The sequence below is a fragment of the Triturus cristatus genome, chromosome 3_2 (assembly GCF_964204655.1).
Source record: "Triturus cristatus chromosome 3_2, aTriCri1.1, whole genome shotgun sequence".
NCBI classification, from domain to species: Eukaryota; Metazoa; Chordata; class Amphibia; order Caudata; family Salamandridae; genus Triturus; species Triturus cristatus.
The window spans coordinates 815,666,656-815,680,490 of record NC_140584.1 but is presented as its reverse complement, the minus strand read 5'-3'; the positions used below and the strand labels follow the sequence as shown (position 1 = coordinate 815,680,490).

General features: G+C 43.7%; 1 protein-coding gene and 1 long non-coding RNA gene across 3 annotated transcripts in view; one reads left to right on the top strand and one right to left on the bottom strand.

Moving 5' to 3' along the window:
- Positions 1 to 13,835, top strand: part of KIAA2012 (KIAA2012 ortholog) — a 747,606-nt gene that overhangs the window by 173,437 nt on the left and 560,334 nt on the right. The gene's annotated exons all lie outside the window — the stretch shown is intronic.
- The window catches only part of LOC146858205 (uncharacterized), a 183,054-nt gene continuing 174,063 nt past the window's right edge, over positions 4,845 to 13,835 (bottom strand). The window contains exons 8-9 of the long non-coding RNA XR_014980007.1: positions 9,446 to 9,570; positions 4,845 to 9,049 (exon numbers count right to left, since the gene is read on the bottom strand). This is a non-coding gene — a long non-coding RNA (uncharacterized LOC146858205). The remainder of the gene's footprint in view (positions 9,050 to 9,445; positions 9,571 to 13,835) is intronic.

The following is a 13,835-nucleotide window of genomic DNA, read 5'->3' as shown; positions in this document are numbered from 1 at the left end:
ATGATCCAAAAACAGCATACAACCATAATTGTTTAAGAAGCTTAAATCATTGGTCATAAGAATATATTTTAGTGCATTGCCCTGGGGAGAGTGAGTTAAGTGAGTTAGGTGCTGCCGCTCAATATCTTTCAACCCACACACACTCTGAGAACTGAACTGACAAATTGTACAATTAAAATCCCCAATCCATAAAAGACATAACGGTTGCCATTTCATGGGGTCTTTGGTCATTTCCACTTGCAGGGACTCTATTACTTGACAATTACCTTTATCAAAAATGGTACCAATTTACCAATAGTATTTTAACCTTGGCCAGACGCGAAATGGCTATTAGTTGAAACCACGGAGATACGCGTATACATTTGACTACTATAGTTCCATATTTAACCGCAATAAGCACCATAATACCACCCTTTGCTCTCCCTGATGGGGATTGTGCTGTGGGAACACAGAAGGAACGATAGCCATCAATAAAGATATCATCTAAAGACCAGATTTCTTGTAAACATAAAAGGTCGAAGCCTTTAATGCAACCCATCCAGTACTCATTCACAGATTTAGAGCGAATGCCTGCTATATTCAATGATTGTATTTTAAAGTTTTCCATGGCAACAACTGTCTGCTAAACAGGGCCCTGGTGTAAGTTGGCAGGCACCTCAAATATGCCCTCAACTGGAGTAACCTGCTCTACAGATGTATTTACCTCCTCACATGTCATACATACCCTGTAAAGTTTTACCTAAGTTGGCCAGGCTTCCCTCATCGTCTGATTGACAGGGCGAATCCTGCAGTCAATCAATATCTATTAGACCAGAAAACACTTCATAGCGATTTGACAGGATGATAGGCTGGGAACTAATAAAATTACCTTGTATGGGTCTGGATTGATTTTGCCTTTCTCTGGAGTATAAGCCCGAAAGGGGAGGATAAAAGAACCGTAGGAGATATGCCCTTATGGGACCATTCTCCCCTAACACATCCGTAATGCGTTGCAACACAAAGAGTGTACATCTAGGGTTCCTGAAGGAGGGGACCACACAATCACCCCCCACAGATGTCGGTGTGTGGCCTAACCAGACCACCAGCCGTGCAATAATAATGTTATCGAGCAAATTAGTCTGGCAGTTTATTTTGCTAGTGCACCAATGGGAAGATTTATTTATAAGGCTTTGGCAGTCTTCATGCGAACCTAATGGCAGTGGGGGGACTCCTGCTAATACCATGGTATAGGGGGTGCAGTCAGGCAGTAGGTTTATAGATCTTGCGAACCATCCCAACCTTTGTCAGTAGATGAAAGTGGTAGGCAATTGGTGTGTGTGTGATACAATCTCCCATTGTTCGGCCCAGTCTGACCAGAAATGCTACTCCCTTTGCACACTTCCTGTATTGTCCTAGATGGAACTGTTATCCAGGGATCCTGATTAGTCGGAAGAGTAGACTTATTGGGGCCAGCTACATTCAAAATGGGAGAATGTGTGATGGTTAAAGTGGCGCTTCTCTCAGCAGAGGCGGCCTTACGGTTATCAATGTGGGTAGCCGCATTCCTCACCTCGGTAGGTAATATTTTATTTTTAGAGTTCCTCACGACTAGACATAGCTGGTCTTCGATATGGCCCAGACGTTCAAAAATAGGGTTCAAGGCCTCTACTATAATTTGATTTATTTTGATGAGGAAGGAAATATCCAGTGTCTCTAGCAAGGCCCCCTCCCCAAACCACCCCTTGCCCTGTTAGCACTCCCCTTTAATTGCTCCTTCCGGATTTTTGTAAGCACAGGGTACTGTTCCTTGAACTTAGGGTCTATCTCCAACCACTCTACCCTTTTCTTTTTCCGTCCTGTCGCCTGTCGGCATCTGGGCTCCCCCATCGACAGATTAGGAATTGGTGAGTTTGAATCAACCTTTTTACAACAAATATCTTGGTAATAATGTTCACCTCTGGCGAAAGTGGTAATGGGGGCCTGTACTCAGTGTCACTGATGAAAATATCCAACAAGGCCAGAGGAGAAACTGATGGAATAGGGACAAGTGAAAGTCTTTGCTCCGTTATTTCAATGTCCTTATTAATTACCTTGTACAGAAACTTGCAGTGTGGCACTAGCAGGGGTCACAACTGCTGCGGCTTTCCGTCTTCCCATGATTAGTAACCCGCATACAAACAATACATAAGCAAATCAAATTTGTTACCTCAATTGATCTTGGCTCATTGTTAACCTCCTAATAAGGCTTTGCCTCCACTTAAGTCACCAGAGATTCTGTGGCAAAACTTAAGAACAGGATCCAAACATGACAATTTAGAGAGTTGGCCCAACCCAGCCTCTTGGCCCAGTCTTTGCACTGCAGGAGCCTGGTAGGCTTTTAACAAGTGCCTCCTGATGTGGAAGGAACTCAGCGACTTTCTGCAGCTTCCCCCGCAGCGGAGATGTCCGAGGCTTGTGGTCTGCCTCCTAACAGCAACAGCAGCAAAGGCTCAGAGCCCTGAATGCACTTTAAACACGGGATGGATAGCCCCCCTTCCTCACTGGGGAGTTGCAGCACCTCTGGGTACTATGTCTTGTAGACTTATTCTGGGGTCAGGCCGTCGACTCCCACGCGGCCCCAGCACTCACGGCCGCACCGTTGGCTGCACTGTAGGTGCGTAGAAGTACGGCCTTCTCACCACCCTCTCACGGCTCTGTGGCTGGGTCGCTAGCCGCAACAGACCTCTCTCCAATCCACGTCAGAGCCCGTGAGCACCTGCAAGCCGCACCCGGTCCTCGCCTCACCGGCCGCCTCTGCAGGGGTTGTAACCTTGCAGGAAGGGATTTTGGGGGGATGTGGGTCTTTGGAACAACCACAGTGAAGCAACGGAACACTGGAGCACTGGAGCTCCGGAACAGGATAACGGAACAGACTTCAAGCCCCGCGCTCCGTGCCGCCTGTACCAAACAGGAAACAGAACCCCCTAGGGAAATACTTCTGCTGTTATCAGGACTATAAGAACCAGCATGCCTTACACTGCGCCCACCTGGGGTAATTTAAATTGCGCATGGGCTATAAATTCTTAAAGCAGTTTCCTCTATTGACTGTGTTGTTTCCCACTGAAGAAGAAGCCGCACAAGCTTTGAAACGCGTTAGGGAGGAACGCTTTTACTCTGGACACGGCAATTTGGTCTTTATTATGATACCTGCTTCTGGCTCGTTCTCGTCTCAGGGCAAGTTAAGCTTGGATGTATTTGCGGCAGCCCGACCGCAGAGAACTTGCCACCATTGTGTTTATGGGGCCACGACGGAAAGAGTTTACTGTCGACTGGAGGCATTGCAGGAGTATATCCTAAACGACCATGTTTCATGGTCCGGATGCCCACAGGCGTGTTTTATTGAACCTATTTTGGAACCTCTTAGGATCCACAGTGGACATATATTAAAGTAGATGTGCTTTCTGGATTCCCATGAGTTTTTGTTGCCAAGCATGTCTTAAAATTGTGGCACTGCAGAACGGTTGCTGAATTGATAATGGTCCCAAGCACTCTCTGTACTGACCTTTCTCAAGCCCTTCCCAAGCATCCGTAAATAGGACAGTTGCAAGAGGGGTGGGGTCAAAAGGTGCTATGATCCCCAACTATGCCCACACTCTCAGCAGCCACCTTGTTATTTTGTGAGTTGCACCATGCAACCTCTTACAAATGACTGTGATTCAAGGCTGTGTAGGCCTTTGACCCACTATTGGAAACCCTTGTAAATAAGACCTGAAATGATCTATAGCACTACCACACACGAATGTCTCTTAATTTCCACAGAGAAGTTAACCTTTTCTCCTTTTAGGATTGCAAGAAAAACATCACACCTTCTTTTTCCTCATCAGTCTGGGCAACAAGTCACACAGACCACCCGCATCAGCTACTGACTCCCTAGTCTAACACAAGATGTCAAACTGTGCCAAAGTGCATAAGTACATATCTTTTGTTATACCCTTTAAAGAAATTGAAAGCACCAGACAACAAATAATGTGTACCCTTCTTCTTAACAGGTCTGAAAACTGACGTTTGCATGAAAAGTAGCCTTCAGGTTTTGAGTAATAATGGACTAGTGCATGAAATAAACACCATTGTTCCTTGTCCCTGGACAAAGCAGCTTTGGGTGGGGCATACACCGAAATGATCTTGAATCACATTTCTTCTTTGGATATGGTGCACTCTAATTAAATGAGACTAGAGACTTCTAAGCTAGCCTTTGCCTTAATAGATAGGCTGTTTTTCATCAACCTGCACATCACCTCATCATTTGGTTATGGCCATATTCAGCATGCCCTGGATCTGCATTTCATCATAGAAGAAGCTATGACTAAAACGTAACAAGTCAGGAAGCCCTTTAGTCTAACATGTTTAATGTAGAAATAGCGAACGAGCAATGAAGCAAATAAATACAAAAACAATTTATGTTTCAACTGACTGAGCTCTCACTAGAAAAGAGTCAGTTGGAGCCTCATGCTAAAATACATGACATTTCGTACAGTATACATACGTGTTCTCTCAATACAAGTATATTGAACCTAATCAGGTGACAGAAACTTGTTACTTTCAGTAACAACTTTTGAGCAGGTGGTAAGATATTCTCCTAGGGGAAATGTGAGATGTCCTTGAAGATAAGATATCATTCATGAATACTATACTGAGTTCCTTAGTCTCCTAAAATTCTGCTTCCATTTGCCAAACTGAAAACAAGGCTGCAGTCTGCATAAATGAGCAAATGCACTACCCCCCAAAAAAAGTTAACTAGACCTATTAGAGCCATACAACTAAGCAAGCGTAATTGAGGCTATAGTACACTTCAGATCAATAAGAAACAAAGATTTTATGTTACAAGGAAAACAGATTGTTTATTATAAAAAATATATCGGTACACACAGTGATATGTAGATTTGTATATATGAAAAAATACGATAACAATGAAGTACATAATATGTGATTAGGTTTCACAATATTTTAAATAGCTTTACATTATTCTTTGGAAAACTGCAGTGGCAAGCCCAAACAGCGTTCGGTGGAACATGTTTGCCGCAAGCAGGGTCTTAAAAGTAGCCAATAGCTTGGAAACATTTTATGTTTAAACTAAATGCACTTCCTTTACAGTGTTATCTGTGCTTTACAAAGAAAACAAATACAAATCTAAATTGCATTATTTAAGTCTAACAGTACAGCCCATCACTATACACCTCGTGCTTCTTTGCTTCCTTCAAGCTTTCAGTAATCTTTTCCTTTGCTCCCCCATTCATAATCCAAACTCTAAATGAGTCGAGTTGAATTGATTTGAGTCAAGTTTGACTCGAAAGAGCATAATCTGAGATTATTGAGAGCCAAAAAGCCAGGTCTTATGATTTCTTTATAGAAACTTTGATGACTATTGAAGCTTTTTTTTAATAAAAACAGACAATTCTAAACATGAGGTATCATCATTGATACAGATCGACAACCATTGGTAACTCCATTGTATCAAGTAGCTCAGAGAAGCAGACAGAGCAGATCTAAGATGATGACCTAGGCAATATTGAAGCTCATGTTTTGTTTTTATCAAACTATGGTCCAATCCCAGTCAGGTTTAGTGTGTAAGACAAACAAACTTGAAGTAAACTCCCTTGCAAAGATGAGAACATCAAAGCTGGTCCTGAGTTAAAAGGCAGGAAGTAACCTCATAGCATTTTGTATACCAACTGAAGGTGCTTGAGGACATGAGTGTGCAGATGCGTTACATAATTCATTCACATTTACAAAGAAATATGACTTACAAGTCGACGGGATCTGCTCTCTGAGAGGTTGGGGAGTAAGGATCCTCCTCTGAGTATTCCACTATGGATTTAAGAAATCATACTTATTCTTGAAGTTCACCAAGTTTATTTTTTGTTTCTTGTACTGTATGCCATACCATTGCTAATGTGGATTGTATCTCTGTGATGGATATTTCTCTTTGGGCTCCTTCCAATAGATTTAAGTATATAGCTATATTGTCAGTTGCATGTTCTAAGGCTTCTCAAGACTTCTAGATGGCTTGTTGTTACGTTGTTCCAGGGCCAACTAGTGGCTTCTGTTTTCTATTTCTTTTGTTAAGGGTGTTACTGTCAGGGTACTACCTGCCAGTATTTGTTTATTTTCACCATGCTTCCAGAATTAGCCAACTTATGTTGTAGTAATATCCATTTTTATGATAAGAGGCAGTTATCTGTGCAGTTGAGTTTTTCCATTTCTATTAAATACCACAGTGTTTGGGACCCTGTGAGTGTTGCAGATTGTCAGTGTTGCTCGCAATGTACACCAATGTATTACTCCTGTAGGTATAGCCAGTTCCTGATTTACAAGTGCGAGGTTCTCTTGAAATGTTTGCACCATACGTTTATCAGCTCCTAACCTAAATATGTGCTAAAATTTGGAGTTAGGTAGCTACTGGCTCTGTCGCTATTACCCCATCATGCCTTCGGCATTTTGCTCAATTGAAAATGGGGACGTTTGTTGAAAGCTGTTATTCCACTGATGTAAGAGTCGCAGTCCTGTAAAGTAGTTAACAGTGGCAGCCGGTGACATTTGAAAGTGGTGAGTCATAAGAGGATTGTCATACTGCACCGTAGTGGGCGACCGTAGCGAGCAAGCTCGAACAACCTAAGGGGGCTTGGGGGGGTTCACCCCCGAGCAAAGTTTGAAAAAAGAGTGGAAAACTTTTGCATTTTCAAGCAAGTTTGAGAAAGCAGGAAGTTTAATAAAGCAATTGTGAAAGTGCAGTTATTACATTAATAGAGAGATGTCATATAACCTAGGTAGTTGCTTATTCAGTATTACCACAGAGCTTCATAACAGACTTCGAGATATAATGCATTTCTGAGTACCTCACAGATGTTTTTTATTTAACAAACAACTAAACAGGTTGCAAACTAGCAGCATTCAACATATTGTTTACTTTTTTTATCTAAAATCAGCACATCTGTCTTAAGAGCAGCAAACTTTTCAATAACTTGAATGTTAAAGTCTGGGATTCTTTTCACTAGTTCGCTCTCTATAGAGAGCATTGCCAAAGCATTTAGTCTTTCCTCAAGCATGGTGTTCCTCAGGAATGTCTTAATCCTCTTCAATGTGGAAAAACATCGTTCTGACTCTGCTGTTGTCATAGGAGTGGTAATGACAATTTTTAGTAATGCCACTGTCTCTGTATGTAAGTGACTTTTCCATATTAAGTTTATGAAGTAAAGCCAGCATAGACCTGGCACCTTTGGCCTTCCGGTACACAGGCATTGCGTACAGTACAGTCAACTCAGTTTTCAGGTCCTCTTTGTTGAGCATAGGATAAGCTTCCACAGCCTCATTCAGAGCATGCTCAGGGAAGGATTCATCATAGTTTGCAAAGCAGTCACTTTCCAATAATGCGGCACTCACCAAATGTTTTGTGAAAGCAAAACGTTCTTGTGCATGCACAATTACAATGTCACATATCTCCTTTGCGTTTCGGACCAGACTGGTGATGTTTTTCCTGTGGTTTGAAAAAGTAGAATCCTCTGGCAGTCTGCTGTCTAAATTGTCAACCTCATCTCTCACTTTGCTTATGCTTTCGACAACATAGTGGTATATCTTTTCACAGAGACAGTATCTATCTCTCGTGCTTGTAACTGCTTGAATAAAATGTCGACAGATAACATTATCTCATGAAATAAAAACAGAAAGAACTGAAACTCTCTGTCTTTTAGTGTTCTAGCAAAGCCACGGGCTTCACTGTGAGTTTTGAAATCAAAGGTTTCATTGGCTTCTATGGCTTCAAAACATTTCACAAGGTCCTCCCTATATTGATATATTAGTTTGATTGTACATATGTTAAAGTTCCAACGAGTTGAGGATCTCCTTGGAACCCTTTTGTCCACAATCTCCTGAAGTGCGTCCGTTCTTTTGGGGGAACGTGAGAAGAATGCTGCCATGCCTCCTACATCCTGAAAGAAAATTTGTGTCTCTGAGATCTTTGATACTGCCTGTTGCATAATAAGATTAAGTTGGTGGGCGTAACAGTGCACATAATGAGCATTAGGGTACACATCTCTAATTTATTTCTGTACTCCACCAAGGCTTCCACTCATTACGAACGCACCATCATAACTTTGTGCGATAAGTTTTTTTTTTTTGAGGCACCTCTGGAAAAAGTACGCTCAGTTGACGCAGTATAGCTGCAGTAATGGTTTCTGCACTAGAGTCTCTTAAATGTGTGAAATCATAGAACCTCTCCACAACATTATTGTCATTGTCCAGGTACTGAAAGACTAATACGGACTGTGTTTTAGTGGCCACATCAGTGAATAGCCACAAAGTCTGTGTTTTGCAACTCTTGCACAATATGGCTTCTTATAATTTCGAGCATACACTCAAGGAGTTAATTTTGTATAGTTTTAGAGGTGCCCTTAAAGACTGTAGCACTTGCTAAATGTGCTTCCATTTCTTTGTCTATGCTTGCTATTAAATCCACAAGGCCTCTGAATATTCCAGGTTTTGAGGAACGTTCTGATTCATCATGGGCTCGCAATGCCAGTTCGAAAGCACCACAGAAACAAATTCAATCAATTATTTTTTATAGAATCTGTCTATTCCTATCAACTGTGTTTCTGTATTGTATTGCGGTATGCATCGTTTATCTGCTGCTCAATCGGTGTGTCTTCCCCCAACATTCCCAGTCTCGTCATGTTTTCCATATGCTTTCTTGTGTGTGCATGCTCCTTTATTTTTTCAGACAAATGTTTCAAGTCTGTGACTCCTTGATTTGTCCAAGAAAAGTCACCACCAAACAGCAAGCAGGGGAAGCAGAACAGAGAATTTCTTAAAGGGGACCCTGTAAGCCAATCAGCTTTTGTGTACCAGGCGTTTGAGAATGTACGTTTGGACAATTTTCCTCTGTCCTGGGAAGTTTGCTGTAGTTTTATGTCAGGCCGATGAGGTCCTAATTGCTTTAAATGTAGTTTCTCTTCCAGTGGCCGTGTTTGGAATGACCTTGTAATTAGCTGTTCTACTGTATTCATCATGCCGATGCTGGCCTTACCAATATTAAAGAAACCTGTCAATAATCAAAGTACAACGTATAAGGTGTGGTGCAATAATATCAAATTTCAGTATAAATACATATATCTTGTGCAGTATCGCAATAAAACTCCAACAGCTCCCCTTTGCACAACATGACTGTTAAAAATACAGCCTTACTGGCTGCTGCCTCTGTGTGCCATAGTGGTTGCTGAAGGCACTGAAACAGACACTGCTTGAGGGCCTTGGCAAGGGATAGATAGTGCCTTTAACAACCGTTATTGACCAAATCACAGGCGCTAAGGCAATTAGTAAATTCCATCCACTAAGGGTACAATATTCAGAATGTGCACCCACCCCAACCAACATGTAGAGTGACCACATACATAGCCCTAACTCCAATGTAAAAAAATAATAGCATCAGTTTCCTTACCTTTAATACTGGTGTTTGCTGGGTCATAGCCGGGGTGAAAGAGCAGCAAAGGAGATTGGGGCTTCTTGTTCTTCGCCGAAAAATTGCCCAAAAATGTGGTAATGGTTGTCAGGCTTTAGCAGGTGCTGAAAATAAAAATATAACTATTTATTTTTGAAACATTAGGGTAATGAACGAAAGACTGGGGGAAAAAACATAACGCTCCAATTTTTACCTTGCAGTTTGCATGCAGCTCTCAGATGACAGTTAATAGCTCACTGTTGTATATTAGGATTTTAACTTACAAACTGCAAGTAACAAAAGGATCTCTATGACAAAAGCAGTTACTCAGTTTTAGAACGTCTTCAGTAGTCACTCATATTTATAAGGGAAACAGAAAGCAAAGAAAGAAACCTTAAGCACACATATCTCACATATTTCCATGTGATGATGCATTAGTTGTGTCCTCCCGCAATGGGTTCAAGGCATTCTGCTTCTTTTATATATGTTTTTATTGATTGTGCAAAGAAAATAAAAAACAAAATACAATGCAACTGTAAACCGTGCTACCTAACATAGTGGGTATTACTAGTAAATCTTATGTAGTTTGTGTCCAAGCCACAGGGAGGTAACGTATAAAAACAGGTCCTCAGAGTACAGCCAACTCACGTCACCATTGTCCTACTGTCCTGGGGTCCGAGGGCTGCTGTTCTGTGCAGATTTGCAGTGGAAGCCCCTCCATTTATAGACCATCTTTTCAGCGCTAGGGAAGTAGTCCACGTATGGGGAATATAATGAAAGGGAAATTGTGTGAAACGCACAAAAAGTGAGGGAGTACTATCGTTATGTACAAAGCTAGTCCACCCATTAGGTTCAGGGGCAAAGAATCCCAAATTTCAAGATCTGTCTAGGCACGTCGCATGATGGATATGATGTCTCAGTACCAAGCTACCTGCAGGTAGTACAAGATATGTTTTCCAAGATACTGAAATGCGTTTGCAACGTGCCGGTGTTTAGCGTCCGGTATTTAGCATCTGAGAGAGCATACATACCGCATAAATGTACATACATAGGTTTTTCCCGAGGGGTCCCGGAAGAGATGGCTCCGAGCCGGCAGACGGTGTCTGTGGCGGCACTGACCATCACACTGGGCATAAGCTTATTGGTGTTGCAACAGAAACCACTTTGGGGTATATAATCTACGCATAGCGAGACATACCAACCCTGCTTGGCCTTCAGTTTCACCAATGGGGTCAGGGCTCTGGAAAGCCTCTTTGTGCAAAACACACATCGAGTCTAGGCATCGGCCATACACAGTGTGATGAGGCCTGGACAGGCCTTCGGTGCCCAAAGCACACGTGGACATGGCAGCCAGTGACGTAATGCGTGATGATGACCCCCCCCTCCACCTCCGCAGAATGCGATGAGGCGGCCATGAGTCTCCCATACATTTCGCCTTAAAGTACCTTAAGTTCGCACCTGCAGAGACAGGCACTTGGATAGGAACATCTCCAACCTCCCGACAGTGAATTCAATTGTCTCTTGCCAGGGAGATGCAGACCTAAATCTTCCCAAGATGTTTTCTAGCAATGGACAGAGGTCAAGTCACCGCTTCATGTGGGAGTCACAATTAATTAGGCAGATCTATTCAAGTAATAAGGATGCAAAAAGCAATGGGCAAGGTAAAGCTTGCATCCTAAGAAACATTGTGCAAGCCAACAGGCCTCAGAGCTAAGAGGCCGAGCTATTAGTTGTGACAATGCTTTTTTTACTTTGCCATCCGCATGCAACCGCATGCGTCATGGTTTTACATTAAAAAACGAATTCCAAGATGGCCACCAATGCGTACGTATTAGTCCACACACATGTGCATGGGTTGCGACGCATATGTGCGCATGCATTGTGATCCATTATGGTCATCTTGTTATTTTTAATTTGTTGTTCTAACATGGCGATAGGCATGTTAGAGTAGTACATTAAAAATGAAAAAGTGAAGAACACAGCACGTGCTAAAGCAACCAAACAAAACAAAAACAAGCAGCCCAGTAGTACTTTGATGCCAAAAAAGCGAGCAGTCCAGTCATACTTTGATGCTGCTGTAAGCCCTCTTAAAAAAAAAAAAAAAATGTAAATGGGGAGCAGGAAGGGGAGCATCAGGGAGTGGAGTATGGGTAAAAAGGTGTAAATAGAGACCGCCGGAGAGAGAGGGGCCAAGAAACGACAATGGTGGAGACCAAGGAAACACATAAGTCATTTTATGGTTAAGTTGGGCACTTATTTTATTCCCATTTCCACCTTATCTGACACCCGCTTCCATGTACCCCTATCCTCACCCGTACAGTAAAGTAGATCATTATCAATGTTTAGAATGTTGAGGGAGGGTTGGGTACACTACGTCACAGATATATTCTTATGAAGGGCCTGCCGCTGCCCATGAATGATTGGGGGCCCTCCGGAGTGCTGGTCCCCCGGCACCGCAGGGCCTGTGCTAGGCCTCTGCGGGCAGCTGACCACACATGGTGAGGCAGAGGCAGGCCTCGGTGGGTGCCGCCTTTAAAATAATTTTATTTTATATGCCCTGCCCTCTCTAGCCCTCTTGGGAGTGATGGGTATTTACTATTTATAACTTAATTTAAATACGAAAAGTGAATGTGCCCAGCCTAATGATGAGTCCTGGAGCTGACGGCCTCGGTGCCCAAAGCCCACATGGACATGGCAGCCAGTGAGTAATGCATGATGATGCCCCTCCCCCTTCCAACTCCGCAGAATGCGATGAGGCGGCCATGAGTCTCCCATATGTCACACGGATCTATTCTTATGAAGGGGCTGCCCATGAAAACACTTATCCCTATTTAAACGAGGATTATTACAAACAGGACAACCAAGGACGGTTTACCGGCAGAGGGAGGGGTGGTTATAGGGGCAGAAGAAATTGTACCACTCTCTCTGATTCATCTGCAAGTACTGATAGTGACAACGAACAACCGGGCCACAGCTCTGACTACGGATACCAGGAGAATTGGTATCCACCTCAAGGCTACTTTCCTTTTTAGGTGAAGGCCAATGGAGACCCCCACAAGAGGACGGAGTGGGAACTGGCCAAGGGGACTGTCCGCGATGCAAACAGTCCACCAATGTGAACTGGTAGAGGGGCCGGGGCACCGTGTCCAAGCAGGTCCGTTTTCAACCGGAGAGCCATGGAGAAATAGCGACACGACGCAAGGTATACAGATGGTAGAAGCAAGTGAAAACCCGGTAGTAAATATCTCATCATACGTTTTGAAGGAAGAGGAAAAGAATATCCTTTCCAAAGGCTTGTCATTTGCACCCACAACTCATCCTAATACCTTCAACATTAAGAAAGAACTTCACAGATTTGTTCGCAAAATCCACCTCATGTACTTTTTCAAAAATTGTCCAACATCGCCTTCGACATCGCATACAGGACTAAGAGTTCCATCTACCTTCGTCCCACCTACCAATGCCATGACCAATAGGATTTTGTCATATGAAAGTATGGTACTGAGCGACGTGACAAAATTACTTTCCTCATACAAACATACCACTCCCAATACCAGCAAGTTGGAGAATGCAGCCCTTCTGAGTTTGAAAAACAACAAGGACATTGTTATCAAATCCGCGGATAAGGGTGGAGCAATTGTGGTACAGGATACAACAGCTTACAAGACTGAGATCATGAAACAACTGCAAGACGGTGTCAGCTACTCCCAACTGAGATCTGACCCTTCCAAGGAGTTGGCTGAGGAAATACTCAAGATCACGTCCGAAGGGGGGCGTGGCCTGCTGAGCAGCGGAATGGCCGCTCCTTGAGTGTGCTCCGCCGGCCGGACTGAAATCCTAGCAAAATCCTGCACTTCGGGTTGACCAGAAGCTGCCCAGATCACCTGCAGGCTCGGTGGATGGCGTGGGACAGCTGTGGATGTGATTTCTTAACTAATCTGTGCACGAAAGTCGAGATCGGGACTTGACGGCATCTGCGCCGAAAGACCACTGGAGGTTGCGCTGGAAGGCTGCCGGGTAATGCTGAAAATCGAGACCGGGGCTGCCCCGTTGCCTAAAGCCTCTAGTTAAGAGGAGGAGCATCACCCGTAACCGCCGGAGAAACATCCACTCCGACAACAGGCATCCTACGGGCGAGGTGAGGACCATTGTGAAGGCTCTGTCTGGTGACTGGGGAAAGGAAGCGGAGCGCGGTGCTTGCTGACCTGTGAGCCCTCGTTGTGCGCGCCCGGTGGCGGCGCTGCCTGCGGGAGTGCTGGGGAAGGAGACTGCGACGTGCCGCTGCTGCAAGACAGATGATGGCTTTTATGTGATGCGGCTGAGTGAGTGATCTGCGACGCCAAATTGCAATCCAACAAATGAGTGCACGGCCGCCATTTTGTGAGGCATT